We start from the raw sequence: 12,405 nt of genomic DNA on the forward strand, positions 1-12,405 counted from the left end.
ACTGCGAGAGGGCTGTACAAGCAATGATCACACGCACGGCACAGCGGACACACCAGGAACCGCGGTGTTGGCCGTCGAATGGCGCTAGCTGCGCAGCATTTGTGCACCGCCGCCGTCAGTGTCAGCCAGTTTGCCGTGGCATACGGAGTTCCATCGCAAACTTTAACACTGGTAGCATGCCGCGACAGCGTGGACGTGAACCGTATGTGCAGTTGACGGACTTTGAGCGAGGGCGTATAGTGGGCATGCGGGAGGCCGGGTGGACGCACCGCCGAATTGCTCAACACGTGGGGCGTGAGGTCTCCACAGTACATCGATGTTGTCGCCAGTGGTCGGCGGAAGGTGCACGTGCCCGTCGACCTGGGACCGGACCGCAGCGACGCACGGATGCACGCCAAGACCGTAGGATCCTACGCAGTGCCGTAGGGGACCGCACCGCCACTTCCCAGCAAATTAGGGACACTGTTGCTCCTGGGGTATCGGCGAGGACCATTCGCAACCGTCTCCATGAAGCTGGGCTACGGTCCCGCACATCGTTAGGCCGTCTTCCGCTCGCGCCCCAACATCGTGCAGCCCGCCTCCAGTGGTGTCGCGACAGGCGTGAATGGAGGGACGAATGGAGACGTGTCGTCTTCAGCGATGAGAGTCGCTTCTGCCTTGGTGCCAATGATGGTCGTATGCGTGTTTGGCGCCGTGCAGGTGAGCGCCACAATCAGGACTGCATACGACCGAGGCACACAGGGCCAACACCCGGCATCATGGTGTGGGGAGCGATCTCCTACACTGGCCGTACACCACTGGTGATCGTCGAGGGGACACTGAATAGTGCACGGTACATCCAAACCGTCATCGAACCCATCGTTCTACCATTCCTAGACCGGCAAGGGAACTTGCTGTTCCAACAGGACAATGCACGTCCGCATGTATCCCGTGCCACCCAACGTGCTCTAGAAGGTGTAAGTCAACTACCCTGGCCAGCAAGATCTCCGGATCTGTCCCCCATTGAGCATGTTTGGGACTGGATGAAGCGTCGTCTCACGCGGTCTGCACGTCCAGCACGAACGCTGGTCCAACTGAGGCGCCAGGTGGAAATGGCATGGCAAGCCGTTCCACAGGACTACATCCAGCATCTCTACGATCGTCTCCATGGGAGAATAGCAGCCTGCATTGCTGCGAAAGGTGGATATACACTGTACTAGTGCCGACATTGTGCATGCTCTGTTGCCTGTGTCTATGTGCCTGTGGTTCTGTCAGTGTGATCATGTGATGTATCTGACCCCAGGAATGTGTCAATAAAGTTTCCCCTTCCTGGGACAATGAATTACGGTGTTCTTATTTCAATTTCCAGGAGTGTATTTTGTGAGAGGTTCACCCAACAGAAAACGCTACTGGTTTTGCAAAGGTTTTTACACTTCGCAAAGTACACTGAATAACAGAGAGCAAAGGAATTACCACTTTGCAGGACACAAATCCTGAACGAGCCCCCAACTGCGGGCATTCAAATTAAAAAAATGTGGCCCTCAACTACGTATCCTCAGACTCAGAGTTGAAATATTAAAAGTTTTGGCTGGTGCGTTGTCTATGGGCAGGGGTACGTAGTTACATGCGAAATACTGCTGAGTCTACAGTATACAATATGAATACACACATGAATCGAATGGTCGAAGGTTCCTATCACTAAATTAATGCTTCGAACCGCACAAGCTCTCTATCCAGTTTTACCTGACAAATCCTTTGTTTGAATAAATTCATATGCGTGACCCGGATTTGAGGATGTAAAACCCATCTTTAGGCGCTTCAAAGAACAAGGAAAACTAAGAGGAATTCTTCATAAAGCTAATTAACGTTAAAAGGTTAAGTTACTTTCGTGGCAGTATACGGCTTATATACTTTAAGCCCATGCCTCATGTCTAGTCGTTCATAGTTGGTTCATAGGTTACATTAGGCTAACAACGTATTCTTATCTGTTGTTACATCCATGTTTTTCCGGTTAGTTGACTCAGAGAACCTTTTCATGTCTTACCCGCATGGGATCTCTCCTGGAATTGGTAAATTCGTTTGGTTTTTTACATGATTGGTACGCCTTTCTCGTACGCAATCAAGGTATAACCTGATGTTTACATTATCCAAATAAGGCATTAGTCAAGTACAACTGAAGCAGATTTATTCACGATGAAAATTTTAGCAACAGTTGTGGACGTCCCACAAATAGTATACACTGATCAGCCAAAACATGATGACCACCGCCCTCTGCGACGTTGGATGCCTTCTGGTGGCGCTGCCAGCACGTGACGTGGTAACAGAAGTATGTAAGCGTTGCAGATACGGACGGGGTATCACCCAAGCGAAGATATGGGCTGCAAATGGGAAAATCCATTGAGATAAGCGACTTTGACAAATGGCAGATAATTATTACGCACTGCCTGTGAACGAGAATCCAAAAACGGCGAAGCTGGTCGAATATTTACGTGCTAATGTCGTGAGGATCTATTGAAAGAGAAGCTCCGGATCTACGATATTTCCGAACCGGAGCAATAACTTGATACTGCCCCCCCCCCCTCTCCCCCCTCGAACGTTTGAGATAAGACGTCAGAAGAAAAAATTTTTTTCAAAAATATGTCCGTTTTGTAGCGCACATATTTCTGAAGAGTATGTGTTCTAGAAAATGTGAGACATGTTACTCGGTCTTAAGTGTGCCTAAGTGCAGTGCCACACCTCTTCACACAGCAGTATTCTATTGCACGTCACTGTATTTGCTCTGTGGCATTCAAAAGTGTATATTTTGCAATGGAAGCCATCACACCCATATTAAGGACAGTGGAAATTAAAATGTCCTGTGGTGCCTCTCCTGCTCCGAGTCAGACAGTTTGACATTCTACCACCCTTAAAAAAAAATTTATGCTGGGTGGGATTATTTGTTACCGAGAGAATAACTCTTCAGAAATCTGCACTCTTTATTGGCTCTGAGCACTATGGGACTTAACACCTATGGTCATCAGTCCCCTAGAACTTAGAACTACTTAAACCTAACTAACCTAAGGACATCACACAACACCCAGTCATCGCGAGGCAGAGAAAACCCCTGACACCGCCGGGAATCGAACGCGGGAACCGGTGCGTGGGAAACAAGAACGCTACCGCACGACCACGAGCTGCGGACCACTCTTTACTGCCTATTAGCTAGTAACTTTCTCCTCTGTGTGACGTAAAATTAAATTTGGGTAACATAATAACAGTAAAGACAAGACACAAGCAGGACAATAGATATTTCTTCAATCCTTAGATCCCAGCATTTTTCCTCTCTGATCTTGCTACAGCTTTACACGGCATACTTTCCTTTCTGAGAAAGAAGTTCGTCAAACGTTTTGCTACATGAAAAATCAAAATGTCTAATACTAAAAAAGCTGTTAATACGAATAGTACTCAAGACTGGTGTTCAAAAATGGTGCAAATGGCTCTGAGCACTATGGGACTTAACATCTATGGTCATCAGTCCCCTAGAACTTAGAACTACTTAAACCTAACCTAAGGACATCACACAACACCCAGTCACCACGAGGCAGACAAAATCCCTGATCCCGCCGGGACTCGAACCCGGGAACCCGGGAGTGTGAAACGAGAACGCTACCGCACGACCACGAGATGCGGACAAGACTGGTGTGGTTTCTCGATTTGATAACATCTATTTTTTCGCTTTCTTGTTAGATAAAACGAAATAGGCATTTCTAATATTGCAACAGTTGTAACACACGCCAAATAAGCGAGACTGTCTTATGAAATAGTTTCGCATTTGATTCATACACTCCAATTTCTCAAGCATGAGGTCGAAAAGCAGTAGTACGAAATTATTATATAAATTTGGAATTGTCATATTCTTCTATATAATTTGTGTGATGTTCCTGTTTCTTCTCCTTCCTTGTTGTAACAAACGATCTTGCAATCACTAATTCTGTAACTATTTCTGCCAGTGTCAGAACTTATCCTCCGGTTAACTTCACTAACCATGCCAGAATCAGAGCTTCAGTTATTCTGCGGTTATTCTCCGGTTAGGCGTTATTACGTGTTCGTACAACACGTTTTCCTCGCTATTCCGAGAACAGAACTTGAAGCGGATGCTAACCGGGGACTGTGCAACTGGTAGTCTAACGACCTACCAAAAATTTTCCGTCAGCATTTCATTCCCTTGGATACACCGAGAAGATATGTTATCTTTCTTACCTATTATTCCTGTTGGTCGTTTATTTCCACTCTGGTAGTCTGAATCTATGGATTTCGTTAATAATTATAACAACAGTGATTATTCGCACTACCAATTAACCACATAAACAAATAGCGATTGCCGGCCGGTGTGGCCAAGCGGTTCTAGGCGCTTCAGTGTGGAACCGCGGGACCGCTACGGTCGCAGGTTCGAATCCTGCCTCGGGCATGGATGTGTGTGATGTCCTTAGGTTAGTTAGGTTTAAGTAGTTCTAAGTTCTAGAGGACTGATGACCTCAGATGTTAAGTCCCATAGTGCTCAGAGCCATTTGAACCATTTGAACCAAATAGCGATTGGCATTCACCCGTTCGGGTTTATTTGGTTCAGTTCGTACAGTCCCGTCCCCTTTTATCTGGGGATTTTTTTTTTTTTTAATTTCAAGATGCGACGAGGTTTCCCCTGGCAGACATCACGTATACTACACACGCATTCAAAAATCAACTTATGATTCGTTCAGATATAAAGTTACAATGTGTTCAAAAATGTTGAAAAACCAACTGCGGCGTATTTCAAAATCATAGGAACAATAGATAGATCAATGTGAGCTGGATGCTAGGCGCTTTGCAAAACAGAGTGTTTTTCTTCAAGAATATAAATTCCCCCCCCCCCACCCCACCCGAAATTGCCGCCCGGGGAAGATACCCCGGCTTGCCCCATCCCTCCCCCCCCCCCCACTTCCCCCCTTCCTATCTAGATCCGGGCCTGGTTAGGAAGACAGTGAAACTATCATTAGGTGCTAAATGGTTGGACGTCCACAGCTCTTCACAGAACGTAGGGCTTGGAGGATAGTCTGCTCTGTAAAGTAGGGTAGATGGTAATCTGTAGCATCTCTGCTGAAAGAGCACTATGCTGGTGCACGCGAAAGTGTTTCGGAGCAGACCGTCCATATTACGTTTCTGAACATGGAACGTCGCAGCAAACCATCCCAACATGTTTACATGTTGACCTAACGACATCGTCAATTACGATTGCAGTTGCCACGGGACCATCGGGAATCGACCTTCGATCAATGGAAACGTGTCAGCTTCGCGTGAATCACATTTTTGCTACACTAGGTCGATGGTTGCCTCCACAAACGCTGTCATGGGGGTGAGTGGCGGCAGAAACGTGCAGCGCGCCACGGACGTAGGCTGGTGTGAGCAGTATTATGCTATCGGAGAAATTCTCTTGCGCTTGTCTTCCTCAACGGCGATGTTATCTTTCAGCAGTATAACTGTCCGTGTCTCGGAGCCAGAACGGTGCTACAGTGGTTTGAGGAGCGTAATAGTGAACTCACTTTGACCAAATTCGCCTTATGTAAATGAACCGCGCGACCGCTACGGTCGCAGGTTCGAATCCTGCCTCAAAAAAATGGTTCAAATGGCTCTGAGCACTATGGGACTTAACTTCTAAGGTCATCAGTCCCCTAGAACTTAGAACTACTTAAACCTAACTAACCTAAGGACATCACACACATCCATGCCCGAGGCAGGATTCGAACCTGCGACCGTAGCGGTCGCGCGGTTCCAGACTGTAGCGCCTTTAACCGCTTGGCCACCCCGGCCGGCCAATCCTGCCTCGGACATGGATGTTTGTGATGTCCTTAGATCAGTTAGGTTCAAGTAGTTCTAAGTTCTAGTGAACTGATGGCCTCAGAAGTTAAGTGCCATAGTGCCTAGAGCCATTTTGAACCATCTTGGTCACCTTCGGGCGCCATAGACGTGTACGCAAATCAGCGGTCTATTATTTACGTGAATTACGTCACCTGCGAGTAGACATTTAATGCCACATACTTCCACAAACCTACCAACAAACTTTCGGATCCCTCGTACGCAGAATCAGTTATGTATTTCTTTCCAAAGACGGCAAAACAATCTATTAAGCAGATTTCCATAATGTTTTGGCTCATCAGTGTATTACGAACCTACAAGGCCCGATTCTACTACGCTTTGAGGAAGCATCGTACGAGATTCACAGTCAGTAATTGAATGCAGTGTGTGGTGTATATTTCACGACAGAAACAAGGTTTATAATCTTGTTGACTTACAGTATAAAAAATCTCCATTTCGTTACCCAGACTTCTAAATGAACGCTTTATGCTTCTGTTTTAATTGCGCAAGAAGCTGGACAAATGTTTTTGCCGCTACACGACACGATGTGGTACGTGCGCTATGAATGTTTACCTCAGGCACGGGCCGTTCATAAAGAGCCGGGGGCAGTGCGCGCTGGGAGCGGGGTTTCATTACGGTAAACCTCATTTCCCGGCTGGGCGGCGTCCGCTCGGCGCTTCCGGCTCTTTGTCGCGCCGCAATACTCGGCCTCTGCAAGCAGTTGTTAGCCGCCGGTTATCGGACGCCGGGGAAATTCTCCGCCGGGATTCCGCGCCCTGCACAACCTCTCGCTCTGCGCCAACGCGGCTATCCCAGTAGTTCTGTATGTGCAGCGTATCCACTACGACAACCCAGTTATAGCATCGTTCACGTTCACACTTTATAACAGATTAATTTCTCGGCTCAGGCAGGCCAAAGTATTATAATTGCATCGATTTTGCGAGGTACTGAGGTCGATTCACACTGGACGTCATGGAACGGAACGTAAAAACGTCGTTTTTTTTATAAGAAGGCAAAAAAACACCGCTCGGGCCGTAAAATGTTTTTTAAAATCAAAACCATGACCCGTTCCACGCTATGTTAGGCCCATCCTCAGGTGATGTACACGGGGATTAGAAAGAAATTATTATATAACTTTTCCACTGGATTCGTAAATATTACTATATGGAATAGAAAATTCCTTTGCATTAGGTACTTACATAAATCGTGTCTACAACTTCATTTTATGCTGTCCTGAAGCCTCTCCTCGTCCATCACGTCACTCATAAATTAAAACCCGCTAGAAGCGTTTGTCAAATTGATATGAAGAGGAGTGTCCCTAAAAGGAAACAAAACGGGTATTCGGTGTGGAAGGTATTTGTAGGGTCTTTTTTATTCCCTTTGCACCAATATTTTTAGCGCAACGCAATCTGACTTTCAATAATCTGTACAAAAGAATGACCCTGACTAAAAATAACCTATATCTTTCATGAATCACTTACCTCACGAAAATCGTCGTTACTCAAACTACTGAATACAGCGAGCGCCAATACTGTCAGCTAAATAAAAGATTCTAACTACTGAAGGCACTAACTACTAATAGGCATAGTTAGCAAATGAAAGATTTTGATAGAAAACAAACAATGTATTTACCTTAATAATGTTCAAAAGTCATCATATATATATATATATATATATATATATATATATATATATATATATATATATAAAATCAGTTCATGACATCCAGTCTCACAAATTTACTCTTTTTGATGAACGCACGTCCAGATCGTCCGCTCTCAAAATTCTGCCATCTCTCTCCCCACATCCACCACTGCTAGCGACTCACCTCCAACTGCGCAACGCTACGCGCTGTTCACATCTAACTGCCCAACACTACAATAGCAAATATTCCAACAATGCCAACCAGCCACAGACTGCACACAGCACAGCCAGTGATTTTCATACAGAGCGCTACGTGACGTTACCAGCATAAAAACCTAAACAGCCTACTTACATAGTCATACAGAGTGCTACATGACGTTACCAACATAAAATCCTAAATAGCCTACTTACACTTCTTTCACAAACTATGGACAAGTCAGTCTTCACAAAATGCATTAATCTTGAGTTGAAGATCCAAGCTGACACAAAGAAATGCATAAAAACAAAGTTTAGATCTTCCAACGTTTGGTGCATGTTGTTCAAGACCCACATTATTGGTCCCTGTTTTCTTGATGGGAATCTAAATACACTTAAATATCCCGAGATCATAAGATATGTTGGAGATCACTGGAACGATCGTTCAGAAAAAGCAAAATATCCGGCACAGTCACCAAACTTAACACTTTTATACTTTTATCTATGGTGAAAATTAAAACAAGAGGTCTGTTGACTAGGCAGCTTCTGCATAGCAACGCGTAGTGAAGTGGCATTGAGCGCAAGTGGGCAGAGTCGCTGCCTCTGACCGTCCTGTACCTCCGTGGCAGAGGGCGCTCGTTCTCCAGAGCCACTGGAGGCACGGCATAGTAGGCATGCTCCGTTGGGTCCACTGGATCCTGCACGACAGCTATCGGCAATGGAAAGAAATTTGCAGTTCTGTTGCCAATTGTGATACGCCGGTAGGGTCATCCTCCTATTTATCAATTTCACAAACGCTTCTAGTGGGTTTTAATTTATCAGTTGTTGTGTACATAGTTCCACCTAGTAAGCGCGTACACAACTTTCCCACTAGAGCGCGCCCCACTAAGCACAACAGCGCAGGCGCAGCGCTCGTCCGTCTCCGCACTACGAGATGACGCTGCCTTAGAGACGGACCAAATTCTGCTTCCGCCGATCCGCGTATTAAGAAGCTCCGGAACGCCCTATACTTGCAATGTTAAAATAACGCTTATAAATTACATCTTTCCTCACAAAGTATTTGAGGTAGGAAGTTGAACTTTTTACAGATTGTTTATTGGAATATGGGCTACAACTTAACACAGGGATTTTACAAAATTTTAGTTCAGTTATTAAAGATGATTTTTTTCAATTGTAATGAAAATTCACAACATTTTTTTGCAATTTTTTATTTATATATTCAAAAATATACAGTTTTTTGGAAAAAGGCTGTGTTAAATTATGCAGAAGGTACTGTGTAACATTTACTGAAAGTTTGAAACAAATATGTTTGGAAGATCCTTAGAAAACATGTAATTAGTATGAGAAAATAAAAGTTTTGGGAATCGAGCGACAAAGATTGGATTAACTTTTTAGTGCATTCCAGGTTCACAGGATGGATTATCTTCATCCTCTGCAAACTCCTCCTCCATCTTCCTGTTGTTCCTCCTCCTGTTTACTCTTGCTTGTATTTCTAGACTCTTTACAGCCCTGTCTGCAGCCCGAAGGCGTTCCTTGTCTAAAGCAAGCATCGCTCGTACCATGTTAGAACCCATCTTCATTCCCATATTTCTAAATACCTTGCACCTTACAATGTTGCCGTCATTGAAAGTCGCAACAGCATCATACACAACAAAGTGAAGTGTTTCTATTCCAACAAATACAGTCTTGGGGATTCTCGACCATATAACACTATTTACACTTTCATTGGGGTTTTGAGTTTTTCCGTGAATACACTTTTTCAACAGTTCAGGTGCTGCTAAGTCTCTGAAAATAGGTTTTATACCTTATCTCACATCACTAAAATGTACCTGATGAACACGGACGTTAATAATAACACCATTTGACAGCAGTTTAACAGCGCTACAGTGGGTCACGCCCATGTAGAACACATTTCAAAAAAAATTTAAAAATAGTTGTAGTCTTCGGAATTGAATAAATTATATATCTATTAAAAGGTAATAGTCTGCAGATTCAGAAAACGCAAAAAAGTAAAAATTGAACTTTTCATGATTTTGAGCCTTTCCGGAGCCCCTTAATATGTAACGCAGCCAATGAGACTGCTGCTAACCTAGAACCTTTTCTTCTCGCGGATCACACTCATGCAGTGATACCTGAACGCGCGAGGTATTATAACGAGTGTACAGACCTCCGATTAGTCAGTCTGCATTTGTCTGCACCAGTCTGTACGAGTCTGCATTAGTCTGTACCAGTCTGCATTTGTCTGCACCAGTCTGTACCTGTCTGCATTAGTTTGTACCAGTCTAGAGTCAAGTTTCAGTCGGCACCTAAGAAGATTATCATATTCCTGTATATAGCCATGAAGATAAATGAATAGACACTTTGTCAAGTATCAGAGATATGTCAGAATAAGATTAACGTACCAAGACCAAAGGAACTTCAGATTGTCAATTGTAAACAGCATCCAGAATCAAGTTACATAATGTCTATGCTATTTATTATTTTAATAAATGTGTGTGAAAATTAATCAAGTTCTGATTAAAGTTGGTCACCATCAACCTGCTACTCTAAGCGTGCAAGTGGCTTTTCTATCGTCTGACCTAACGGCAGAAGATAAACATGCCACGATAAGACCACGAGACATATTACTGACACTCGCCTACTTCGTTAGAGCAACAAGTCAAATAATCTGATGGTGTGTGTACCGAAGGTCTTACAGTACGCACACCACATCAATGATGTGATGGACAGGGAGAGGCTTCAGGACAGCATAAAGTAAGGTAGGACACACATTATGTATGTTGTGTAGAACTTCATACACAATGGTAAACAGAGGTGTCCTATAGACTGGCGTGGCAGCTGTCGTTTTAGGAAAGCTGGGGAGCGGCAGAAATGATTAGCGAAGAGATTAGCACAGGAAGCAGAAGATTTACGTAGCCTGTATTTCTCCATGGAATGAAGACTCAATAAAATATTGTTGCAAAAATTTGAGGCCTGTTCAAAATGTCCACAAGGAAGGGGCTTCCTGCGCTACATCAGGAACTATGGTGTCGACTAGGCAGCTTCTGCACAGCAACACGTAGTGAAGTGGCACTGACCGCAAGTGGGCTGAGTCGCTGCCCCTGACCATCCTGTGTCTCCGTGGCAGAGGGCATTCGTACTCAAGAGCCACTGGAGGCACAGCACAGTAGGCATGCTCCATTGGGTTCAGCTTGAAGAAGATGGGCTGTTCCCTTATCCTCCTAAATGGATGCCACGTGAGCCATCTAGGCTCCTTTAAATGGCGAGTAGATCCCTCGTGATGGCCAGTGTTTTCCTACACTCGATAGAAAAAAAAGTCAAGAAGTACTACCATGGAACAGCACCTTATAGAAGGTCTATTCTTCTACGCAGGAAACGGCCGCTTGAAACGTCTATAGTCTACTCTTCATTGCGATTGTCTGAGTGTCCTAAATGTTAACAAATTTCGTGAATAGGTCTGGAGCGAAGAAATCGAGAAGTCGGCCGGCAGGCCTTGTGGCGTGCAGAAGTCGTATTGCATCTGGAGCGGCGATGTGTACTTTCTAAATTTGACAATAGGTGATCCTTCGTAATCCACCAATTGACTGAGAGAATCCAAAGAGCATTCCAGGGCGTGCATTTATGCTTAGGCACTTTCCTGTTTTTCGCGCCGAGTGTTGTGGATTAGTGGACATGGACATTTATGGTAAGAACAGAGGTATCAGAAGAGTGTATAGAGCCATTTCAGAGCTGGAGGTGGTGTTGGATTAAACGGACAGACATACGAGGTGCGGCTAGAAAAAAACCGGACTGATGCTGGAAAAAACATTTATTTACAATTATTTACAATTTCATGTTATCTCCTTCAATGTACTCTCCTCCTCGGTCTCTACACCGCTCCATACGAATTATCCACTGTTCATAGCAATGCTGCAGATCATTTTCGGTAAGTCCATACATTACTTCCGTCGCTTTTTCTTTTACTGCTTCAACAGTCTCAAATCTAGTTCCTTTCAAAGCTGACTTGACTTTAGGGAAAAGAAAAAAGTCACAGGGGGCCAAATCAGGTGAGTAGGGTGGATGATCTAAGATGGGAATGTTGTGTTTTGCCAAAAACGTCTTCACTGACAACGCACTGTGAGCTGGGGCATTCTCTTGGTGAAGGATCCATGACTTTTTTCTCCACAAATCGTTCCGTTTTCTCCGTACTCGCTCACGTAGGGTAGCCAGGACGCTAATGTAGTAATGCTGATTCACTGTTTGTCCCTCTGGTACCCAATCAATGTGCACAATCCCTTTGATGTCAAAAAAAACAATCATCATTGCCTTGAATTTCGATTTTGACATTCGTGCTTTTTTTTGTCGTGGAGAACCAGGAGTCTTCCAATGCATCGATTGGCGTTTAGTTTCGGGATCGTAAGTAAAAAACCACGATTCATCGCAAGTAATAACATTTTGTAAGAAGGTGCGATCACTTTCAATGTTTTCCAGGATGTCAGAACAAATCATTCTTCGGCGTTCCTTCTGTTCAATTGTGAGACACTTTGGAACCATTTTTGAACACACTTTGTTCATGTTGAAACTTTCATGAAGAATCTGCCTAACACTTTCCTTGTCAACTCCTGTTAACTCAGACACTGCTCTGATTGTTAAACGGCGATCTTGTCGAACAAGTTTACCGATTTTTTCAATGTTTGCATCAGTTTTTGCTGACAATGGTCTGCCAGCGCGAGTGTCATC

The sequence above is a fragment of the Schistocerca nitens genome, chromosome 3, assembly GCF_023898315.1.
Source record: "Schistocerca nitens isolate TAMUIC-IGC-003100 chromosome 3, iqSchNite1.1, whole genome shotgun sequence".
Taxonomy (NCBI): Eukaryota; Metazoa; Arthropoda; class Insecta; order Orthoptera; family Acrididae; genus Schistocerca; species Schistocerca nitens.